We start from the raw sequence: 10,274 nt of genomic DNA on the forward strand, positions 1-10,274 counted from the left end.
GTCAAGCCATTATTTATGCAAAGCTTCATTACCAAAAGCTGAGAAATACTTCTGTCTGCATTGGAAGGCTGTTTCAAAAAGAAGCTCAAGTATGAATGTCAATTACACAGAAATTTTACTAAATCCTCACATGAATATTTATTTTTCTTTGCTTCTATTTCTTTTATTGTCCACCTCCAAAGTGGGCATGCACAAATAATCTTTGCACAGAATAAATGCATTTTCATAATTGAGATAAACAAATTAGTTATTCTGAAAATGCAATTTGTAAGTATGTTAATCTTCCAGATAAATTATAACTCAATATTATTTAATTTTTAGTCTTTCATTTTATAAACTGCTGAGAAACAAGCACATTGTTGTAGATGAAACTGCTAGTACTGGCTGTGGTTATGGTTACCTTATGTTTCCACTGGAAGAATCTCTTCCTGGTCACTTGCTGCTGAATATGCTACGGGACCAGTTTTCCCTGGCTGACCAAACCCCTCAGCATGCAGGTGCAGGCTGGCAGAGCCCAGCAGATGTGTTGGAGGCAGATACAATTGTGGAGAAGTCAGTGGCAGAAGAGGGGGAAAAAGTTCAGTGATGAGGGTAAATGGGAGAAAACAGTCTCATAATTTTAGAAAACTAAAGTCTGCAATAAGTTTGTAGTGATGCTGTAGCTGGAAAGTGAGTCTTCTGATGCCAGTGAACTATTTCTCCCTGCCTCTTAGTGGCCGATTTGTGTTAGATTACACTGAACACTTGTTGCATGCAATGATCCCAAATTATGCTGTTTCATTGTAAGAAGGTTAATGTCTTCACTGGTTTGTGTAGAGGTTTGATGTGGTTCTCTTATTTCTTGTTCCTTTTTTTTTTTTTTTTTAATGAGAGCACAAGCTGTTTGGAATGTGCCAGGTTTAGCAGTGAGAAAGCAAGATCCTGATTTTAGTGGATATTTGTGCAAATTCCTGCCTCAGCCTTGGTAATTTACTTGAAGAAAATGGGGACCATACTGCTGGCTAAGCAAAAGATACAAAGGTAAGTTAATGTGGAAGGACTTGGCACAGGAGTACCAGAGGAGGGGAGTAGTTCTGTGTTTTGTGCATGGCATGGATGATGTGTTAGGTAAGTCCAAACAATGCGTTAGGCAGATGTCCTGCCAGATGAGTGGTATGTGCGCATGCAGTTACAAACAGTAACACATGCCTGCAAGAGCTTGGAGGTTGCATGTGCTTGTGCTTCTTGCCTTCAGCAAGGTTCTCTATTTATAATCTTGACCTTGATTTTCTTTGAATACCTTTCAAATCACAGAAAATCACTAGGTTGGAAGAGATCTTCAAGATCATCCAAGTCCAACCCATGCCCTAACACTCAACCTAGACCATGGCACCAAGTGCCACATCCAGTCTTTTTTAAACACATCCAGGGATGGTGACTCCACCACCTCCTCAGGCAGGCCATTCCAGTACTTTATCACCCTTTCTGTGATAAAAAAAAAAAATAAAAAAAAACCATTTTCCTAATATTCAACCTGTATTTCCCTTGGTGCAACTTAAGACTGTATCCTCTGTCAGTTCTGTCAGTTGTTGCCTGGAGAAAGATACCAACCCCCACCTGACTACAACCACCTTTCAGGAGATTGTAGACAGTGATAAGGTCACCTCTGAGTCTCCTTTTCTGCAGGATAAACAACCCCAGCTCCCTCAGCTGTTCCTCACAGGGTTTGTGTTCCAAACCCCTCACCAGCCTTGATGCCTCTTCTGGACATGCTGCAGCCCCTCCATGTCCTTCCTAAACTGAGGGGACAGAGCTGGACACAGCACTCAAGGTGTGGCCTCACCAGTGCCGAGTACAGGGGAAGAATGACCTCCCTGCTCCTGCTGGCCACACCATTCCTGATCCAGGCCAGGAGCCCTTGGCCTTCTTGGCCACAAGGCCCAGCCTGGCTCATGTTCAGCTGCTGTCACAGCACCCCCAGGTCCCTTTCTGCCTGGGCACTGTCCAGTCACACCATCCCCAGCCTATAACACTGCAGGGGGTTTTGTGGCCAAAATATGGGATTCAGCACTTACTAAACATCATCCTGTTGGACTCTGCCCATCCATCCAACCATTCCAGGTCTCTCTGCAGAGCCCTCCTCCCTTCCAACAGATCAACACACGCTCCCAGCTTAGTGTCATCTGCAAATTTACTGATGAAAGACTCAATCCCCTCATCCATGTCATCAATGAAGATATTGAACAGAACTGGTCCCAGTACAGATCCCTGAGGGACACCACTGGTGCCTGGCTGCCAGCTGGGTGCAGCACCATCACCACCACTGTCTGTGCCCAGCCATGCAGCCAGTTCCTGACCCAGCACAGAGTGCTCCTGTCCAAGCCATGGGCTGCCAGCTTTTCCAGGAGTGTGCTGAGGGAGACAGTGTCAAAGGCCTTGCTGAAGCCCAAATAGAAAAAACATCCACAGCCTTTCCTGCATCCCCCAGGCTCACCTGGTCATAAAAGGAGACCAGGCTGGTCAAACACCACCAACCCCTCCTAAACCCGTGCTGGCTGGGGCTGATACCCTGGCCATCCTGTAAGTGCTGTGTGGTGGCACTCAGTATAAACTGCTCCGTCACCTTACTGGGTACTGAGGTCAGGCTAACTGGCCTGTAATTACCAGGATCCTCCTTCCCACCCTTCTTGGGAATAGGTGTCACACCGGCCAGCTTCCAGTCCTCTGGAACCTCACCAGTGAGCCAGGACTGTTGGTAAATGATGCAGAGCAGTTTCACAAGCTCCTCTGCCAGCTCTCATCACCCTGGGATGGATCCCAGCTGGGCCCATAGATTTACAAACATCCAAGCAGCTCAGCAGCTCTGACTGCCTCCTCCTGGATAACAGGGGCACCATTCTGTTCCCTGACACTGCCTACTAGCCCAGGAAAGAGTTGTCCTGAGGACAAGCCATCCTCCCACTAAAGACTGAGGCCAAGAAGGTGTTAGGCACTTCTGCCTTCTCCTCATCTGCAGTTACTAAGTTCCCTCCTCCATCTAGTGGAGAACAAAGGTTGGTCTTACCCTTCCTTTTGCCATTAATATATGTGTAAAAACCTTTTTTTATTATCCTTTACAAAAGTTGCCAATTTAAATTCAAACTGAGCTTTGGCTTCCTTAATTTTTTTCCTACATGCCCTGCCACTCCCCTTGAATACTTCCTGAGAGACGTTGGGTGCCAATTGTAGGAGCTTCTCTGTGAAGGCAGAGTCCACAACAAAATATCTCTAGAAGCAAAACAGCTGTGGTGGGACATGGTTTATTGTGAGGGCCTTGCTTGTAGCTGCTAGGCACAGCTAAAGCAGGCCAGGAGAGAGCAGGAAAAGAGGAGGAGGTTCTGGCAACAGTACAATAAATGTCTTTCTGAGTTGAATAGTCTGTGTTGGACCAACCAATCTAATACAACATTTACATACAGCCAATACGACTGTCCCATTACCTTTGGCAAGCAAAAGGGTATTGTTTAATTGAAGGAGATTGCCCTCAGCTAGGCACACTATTGTTCACTAGCTGATGGCTTGATACCCCACACCCCAAAGCCTGCCCTCATTTCCATCTCACTTGTTGGTCTCGTACTCCCAGAATCTAAGCCATCATGTTTACAAGGCCTCTCTACTCCATCCTTCCCAACACCTGACCCTCCTTCCAAAGATGATACATCCTCCTTTTATTTCTAAGTTCCTTCAAAACCTCGTTGCCCATCCAGGCTGGACATTTGCCTCGTTGACTCATCTTTCAGCACACAGGGACAGTCTGTTCCTGTGCCCTCAAGATCTCTGTTTTGAAGCACACCCACCTTTCCTGGACTCCTTTGTTTTTAAGGGCTGCTTCCCAAGGAACTCTCTGAATAAGTCTCCTAAATAGGTAAAGTCTGCCCTCTGGAAGTCCAATGTCAGAGTCTTATTGATGCTTCTCCTGGTTTCACCAAACACTGAGAACTCTATAACTGCATGATCACTGTGCCCCAAGCAGCCTCCAACCACCACACCTCCCACCAGCCCATCTCTATTGGCAAACAACAGATCTAACATAGTCCCTCCCCTGGTGGGCTCACCCACCAGCTGTGACAAGAACTTGTCCTCCACACACTCTAAGAACCCCCTGGACTGCCTTTTTTCTGCTGTATTAAGTTCCCAGCAGGTGTCTGCTAGGTTGAAGTCACCTACAAGAACAAGGGGTGGTGATCCTGAAACATTCTCCAGCTGCTTACAGGATAAGTTGTCCAGCTCTTCTTCCTGGCTGGGTGGACAATAACAGACTCCCAGGAGGATGTCAGCCTTGTTGGCCTTCCCCTGAATTCTCACCCATGGGCATTCAACCCATCATCATTGGTTTCAATTGCCATGGTACCAAACCCTCCCTAATATAAAGAGCCACCCCTCCACCTCTTCTCCCCTCCCTGTCTCTCCTGAGGAGCTTGTAGCCACCCAGGGCAGTGCTCCAGCTGTGTGAGTTGTCCCACCACGTTTCCCTGATGGTGACTACATCACAGCTTGGCTGTGGTACCACGGCCTCCAGCTCTTGTTTGTTACCCATGCTGCCTGCATTGGTGTACGTGCACCTGAGCTGGGCTGCTGATTTCACCCCTCCCTCAGGCTTACCACCCTTGGGCCTGCTTCCAGACAGCCCAGCTGCATCCCCTTCCCCTTCCAAACCTAGTTTAAAGCCCTCTGAAAGGTGGTGCTGATGTTAGTTCCCCGTCTTATGAATGGGAAAATTAAGACTGAAGAAAGGATGAGAAAAAAGCTGGAGCTTGTGTATAATTGTTAAGGTATTTTTGGGAGCAGACACAGTTCTGTGGGGTCTGAGAATCAGAGTGCATCCTCCAAGTAACCCAGGGTGTAGGAGTGTGCATATCTAAAAGATGCATCACTGCAAGAGTAGGGTAGGAGTGGGGAGAGAGGCCAGAGCTCTCTGAGGAGGGGGAACTGGTACCTGACTGAAATGGAGTAAAAAAAATTATCCATAGTCAGGCCTAGGTCAACTCTGGGCAGCTTCTATATCGGTTAAACCTTCATTTTTCTTCACCTTTTAATTTGGGTTGTATTTTTGGGGTTTGTTTGTGTTTGGGATTTTATATTTGTGGGGGGTTTTTTTGCCTTTTTTAAAATTGTTGTTTTGGGTTTTTTTCCTGGGATGTTATTTTTGTGGTTTGCAGTTGAATTTTTGGCTGCTATTAAAACTTCTGAAAGGCAGATGGCCTTACCTTTGAATTTTGGTAGATTTTATGATGCAGAGACAACTAACCAATAGCAAAAGAACCTGCCCAGAAGCTGCTGTTTGGACAGAGGGAGGAGGACATAGACAAGACACCTTCCTGCACTAGGACTCCTTGGGTTCTTTCCCCTGTGCCCAAAGTCAGGTACCAGCTAGAGGCAGGGCTGGTTTCAAGGAGGGAGAGTAGAGATAAGAGTGGAGCAGAATCTGCTCGAATGAGGAGTGTACATAGAGTGTACATAGAGACAGCCAAGGGTGAAGAGGACTCTGGAGAGGCATAGCTCTCATGTCTGGGTGGTGGAAACTGCTGGGCAAAATGAAGGATGGTCAGCTTGGCTGTGCTGAGTGGAGGGGCTGCAGCAGTGCTGCAGCTGTGGATCAGGAGCTGGGTCTGACCTGCCCAGTGGGGCTGTGAGGGCACACAGGGGTAGAGCTGTGAGGACAGACAGTGACACCCCAGCTCAGAAATGTGCCCAGGGGAAGAGAAACTGCAAGGAGAAGGACCAACTATAAGAAATTCAACAAAGGAAAGTGCCAGATTCTGCAGCCCTGCAGGGGGCAGCCCTGGATCTGCACAGACAGACTGGGCAATGAGAGGCTGCAGAGCAGGGCCATGGAAAGGGCCCTGGGCTCCTGGTCCATGGCAAGTTGAACAGGAGCCAGCAGTGCCCTGGCAGCCAGGAGGGCCAAGCGTGTCCTGGGGACAGCAGGGACAGCATGGCCAGGCGGGCAAGGGAGGGGATTGTCCCCTCTGCTCTGAGCTGGGGCGGCCTCACCGCCAGGGCTGGGGACAGGTTTGGGTGCCACAGTGTAAGTAAATATGACACTAAACTATTAGAGAGCCCAAAGGAGAGCAACAAAGATGGTGAAAGTCTGTGAGGAGAAGCCATATGAGGAGCACCTGAGGTCACTTTGTCTGTTCAGCCTGGAGGAGAGGAGGGGAGACCTCATTGCAGTTACATCTTCACTGGGAGGGGAAGAGGAGGGGCAAACATTGATCTCTGTGGTATCAGACGGGACCTGAGGGAATGGCCTGAAGCTGTGTCAGCGAGGTTTAGGCTGGATATTAAGAAAAGGTTCTTCACCCAGAGGGTGGCTGGACAGTAGAACAGGCTCCTCAAGGAAGTGGTCACAGCAGCAGACCTGAGAGATTTCAAGAAGTGTTTGGACAATGCTCTCAGGCACATGGTGTGACTCTTGGGGGTGGTGCTCTGTAGGGCCAGGAGTTGGATTTGATTATCCTTGTGGGTCCTTTTCAAGTCAGGTGTTTTCTGTGGTTCTGTGACTGATGGAAAGTGCGTGCTTACTCTTGCATAGCGCAGACTGTATCTGGTGCGGGCATCCAATACCTACAAGTGGATGAGTGGATGTCTGAGCACTTTACAGGGTGTTCAAGCCCTGTCAAAGAGTAAACATGGAAGTATGTGGAGGAAATGTGGGTGGAATTCACTGGCTGAGCAGTGAATTTTTCTCAGTGGTACATGGATGGGGGAGGCAAGGAGCCTGGTACTGCCACTGTTTTGCTGTTATTTTTTTTCAAAAAGATGATAAAACCCCTCTCTGCTATATGAAGTAGCTACCCTGGTAGGATTTACCAAACCAGGATGGAGAGATTTTATTAACTAATATGTAGCAAGCCCCAGCAAAGCTGAAAGCTTCTCTGAAAGGGTGGCAGTCTTGGCAGAGCTGCAGTGTGACAGAGGGCACAAGTGTTGTTGGCTTTACTGGGAGGTGAGCTGAAAGATCTGGTGGTGGGGGAGGTGGGTGGTTAGTGGGTTGAGGATGCAGGGAGCACTGTGGACCCGGGAAAGGCATTTCATAGCAGTTCTAACCTTAGGAGTGCCCAGCAGCACCAATGTTCTGGCTGCTGTTGTCATCATGTGTCAGTGCATGGCAAGTGTGAGGAAAGATCCTGCTACTGTTGAAATTTCTTTCTAAAATTTACAAACCAATAGGATAACACATATAAGTCAGTGCTGCAGAGGGCACTAGCACCCTGTAACTCCCCTCTGCTTGTGTATTAATTACTTGTGTCTATCGATTCGAGCAGAAGGGAGGTGTTTGCAGTGGTGTCTGCAGGCTCTAGAAACCAGAAGAGGGTGCTGGAGATCTTCTGCTCGCTCTGTTCCTGCTCTGCTCACAGCTCTCGTGGAACTACTGTTAACACGGTTGTCTTTTTCTCAACTACAGCACCTAAGTATTTTAGCATTCTTTTAATTCTTTACCATGCCATCACCTAAATGCAGAGCCAATTACACTGTTCATGGAACTACTCTACTCTGATACAATACATGCCTGTACTTGTAAAATGCATGAAATGGCATTGTGAGCTGGAGTTTGGCTAGACATGTTCTTAAGCAGAAGAGCCTGCATGGACAGGTCTGTTATAAATTGAGGAGGGAAAGAACATTCTGACATATTTTTAGCTTCGCAAACTCTGTGCATACAAGAACATTATTTTAAAGAAAAGATGGCTGTAAAATTAGTTGCATTCTCTGCTCTCTGCTGTGATTCTCCCCTGAAAGTAAATCCCCTGTTTGAGGTTTGCAGATTGCCTTATGTGCTCAATGATGCTGTTTGAAAGTTTGCAGTTAGATTTGGGTAAAGCTGATGTTTTTCAGCTAAAACTTGGCCTCTTTTGAGATGTGTGCTTGCCAATTCACAATAGGACAAGTAGTTTTTTGCTTTAAAAAAACAGTTAAAATGGACAACAGGAAAAGGCTTGTTCTGATTCTGTTAATCCGTGAAAGCTGACACTAGAGGACAGAAAAGATATAGTTGAAACATGCTTTGGTTTTTGTATTTGCAGCTAGATTGCTTCTCTTCAGAGCTGGGATGAGATGGCTTTCCATAGTCTGCAATTTGCAGCTCACTTCTAGAGTTTTCTTTTACAGTGGATTTTTATAAGTTTTAATCTGTCTTGCCCTGCAGTTTTGATGCTGTTGCATGCTTGTTGGAAATGAGCCATGAGTACTTATAACAGGTTTTTGTAGCTTTTGGACAAAAATCTTTGATTTTGAGGGGTTAACATTAGTCATCTTATTTGGAGACGTGATTGCCTCATTCAGAGATGGAGAGCAAATCCCTTGCTGTTCACCAGTGGGAGTAACAGATACAATGACTGAAAACAAGACTTCATGACTTGATTTCAGAGTGCTAATTCGAAGAAAATTTCCTTTAGCTATCCATACCTAAGGGAGTTAAGAAAAATATGTATTAACATGCCAGCCTGTCCCTATGGGTTTGAGGTGATATTGCCTCTCCTTCTTTGGGAGATGGGCAACACTCCTCCCTAGCTTCTTCTTTAATCACACTATTGGAGGAGGAGATGCTGCAGGTGTTTTTGTTCTTGTTTAAATGCCCTTCAGTTCCTCAATCATGTTTGTTTGTAGTTATGGGCACATTGTCCTGCTCTGTGGGTCTAGAGAGCTGCTTAAGCATTTTTATTAAAAAAATCAATGGCTACATGTTTAATGGAGGTCAAGCATTTACACAGCACAAAGCTCTTTTATAGGGCTTTGGGGATTCATATAGGTCCAAGTGAAATAAGGGTGCCCACTCTTGTCTCTGTCTCCTTGGAAAACTGCAGGTATCCATCCAAGAACAGGAAAGTAAATCCATAGATTTTTTCCGTGTTACTTCTGTACTGGAGGAATTACTCCCTCTCTGCCCACACAAGAGTTTTTGTTCTCTCTCTCATGCTAGCCTCCACTTTGTTCACCATTCAAATCAGGACCCAGATTTTCACACCTGTGAAAAAGAAAAAACAACCAAACCAAACCAAAACACACTTGCAGAGGGTAATTTGAAAGAAATCCTCTCCCCTCATCTTCTTCCAATTCTTGGATAGCTTTCTTTACCCTGTAAGAAGAGCCTGGGCGTTTCAGCTCTCCCTTCACTCAGCAGCAGTACCCTGAGTGTTCCAAGTGTGAGGATTTCTCCTGGTATCAGAGAGAGGCAGAGCAGGTCTCACCTCTCTCGGGTGGGTGGTGGCAGCGATGGTGCCCAGGCTGGTGCACCAGGCTGGCAGATGGCATCGCTGCATCGCCACGCCTGAGGCAGAGCTGCACGGCAGAGGGAATTCTGACAGCTCCAGACCCGTAAAATCATCCTCATTGCCTCTAAGGCAGGCCCAAATAGTGCCTTTTTATAGGAAAGAACATTTTGTAGTCTGTCTTGCTCTGCTGGTAAAGGCAGAACACGTGAAGCACACCAAAATACGAGGGATCGGGCTTCAGAGACAGCAGGTGCTTGAAGGAAGACTCTTGGATTTGCAGTGGATGGAAAATGGAGCAAGGGGAAATACAAGGAGAGGTAACTAACCATCTCACAAATGTCACTGTATGATGTCGTGTAAGTGTGCAGCAGGAGGTGAACACCAGCTCTCTGGAGGTGGGAGTTTTAAGTAGGAAATAGAATTTTCTTCAGCCGAAGTATTGAGGTTTTCTTCTTGTTAAACTTTTCATGACCTTCTGTTGGAGATGGTGTTGCAAAAATATGAAATCTATTAAAAAAATACATTGTGAGTTTTCTAATTTTTTTCTTATCCCACAGTAAACTCTTAAAACCAATGCATCTGAGTGTGTGTGTATATTATACATAGAATTCTTTAGTTGTAGAAGGACTCTGAGAACAGGTTGTATTTCAGTCCTTAGTTCCTTTTTGAACCATCTCATTTTTTGTGGAATGTTTCATTTTTTCTGTTAAAGGGTATGCTGTTTAGAAGTTTAACACTGTTATTTTAGGCTCTAAGCTCCAGGTACCAAAGATACCTAGGTGGTTGTAGTAGGCAGACTTTGGCTTAAGGTGCCTGGTTTGACACAACCTGAGAAAATTCAGAGGAGTGCCTGACTGCAACTTATGCTGCTTTGTGTAAGAAAAATATGTCCTTATCCTCCCTCCAGGTTCAGACCACCTCTTGAGAGTAATAACAAGTTACTGTCCATGTTTGTTACTGATTAAAATCCTGCCTCGATGAACCAAACTATAAACTCTCCTCTAAGGCCTGAGTACTCACAGGTTCTTTTCAAGTGTGGTA

General features: G+C 46.1%; 1 pseudogene; it reads right to left on the reverse strand.

Moving 5' to 3' along the window:
* Window positions 1–1,358: 1,358 nt before the first annotated feature.
* Window positions 1,359–9,273, reverse strand: LOC134564554 (uncharacterized; annotated as a pseudogene).
* Window positions 9,274–10,274: the final 1,001 nt, after the last annotated feature.

Source organism: Prinia subflava, chromosome Z (genome assembly GCF_021018805.1).
Source record: "Prinia subflava isolate CZ2003 ecotype Zambia chromosome Z, Cam_Psub_1.2, whole genome shotgun sequence".
Taxonomy (NCBI): domain Eukaryota; kingdom Metazoa; phylum Chordata; class Aves; order Passeriformes; family Cisticolidae; genus Prinia; species Prinia subflava.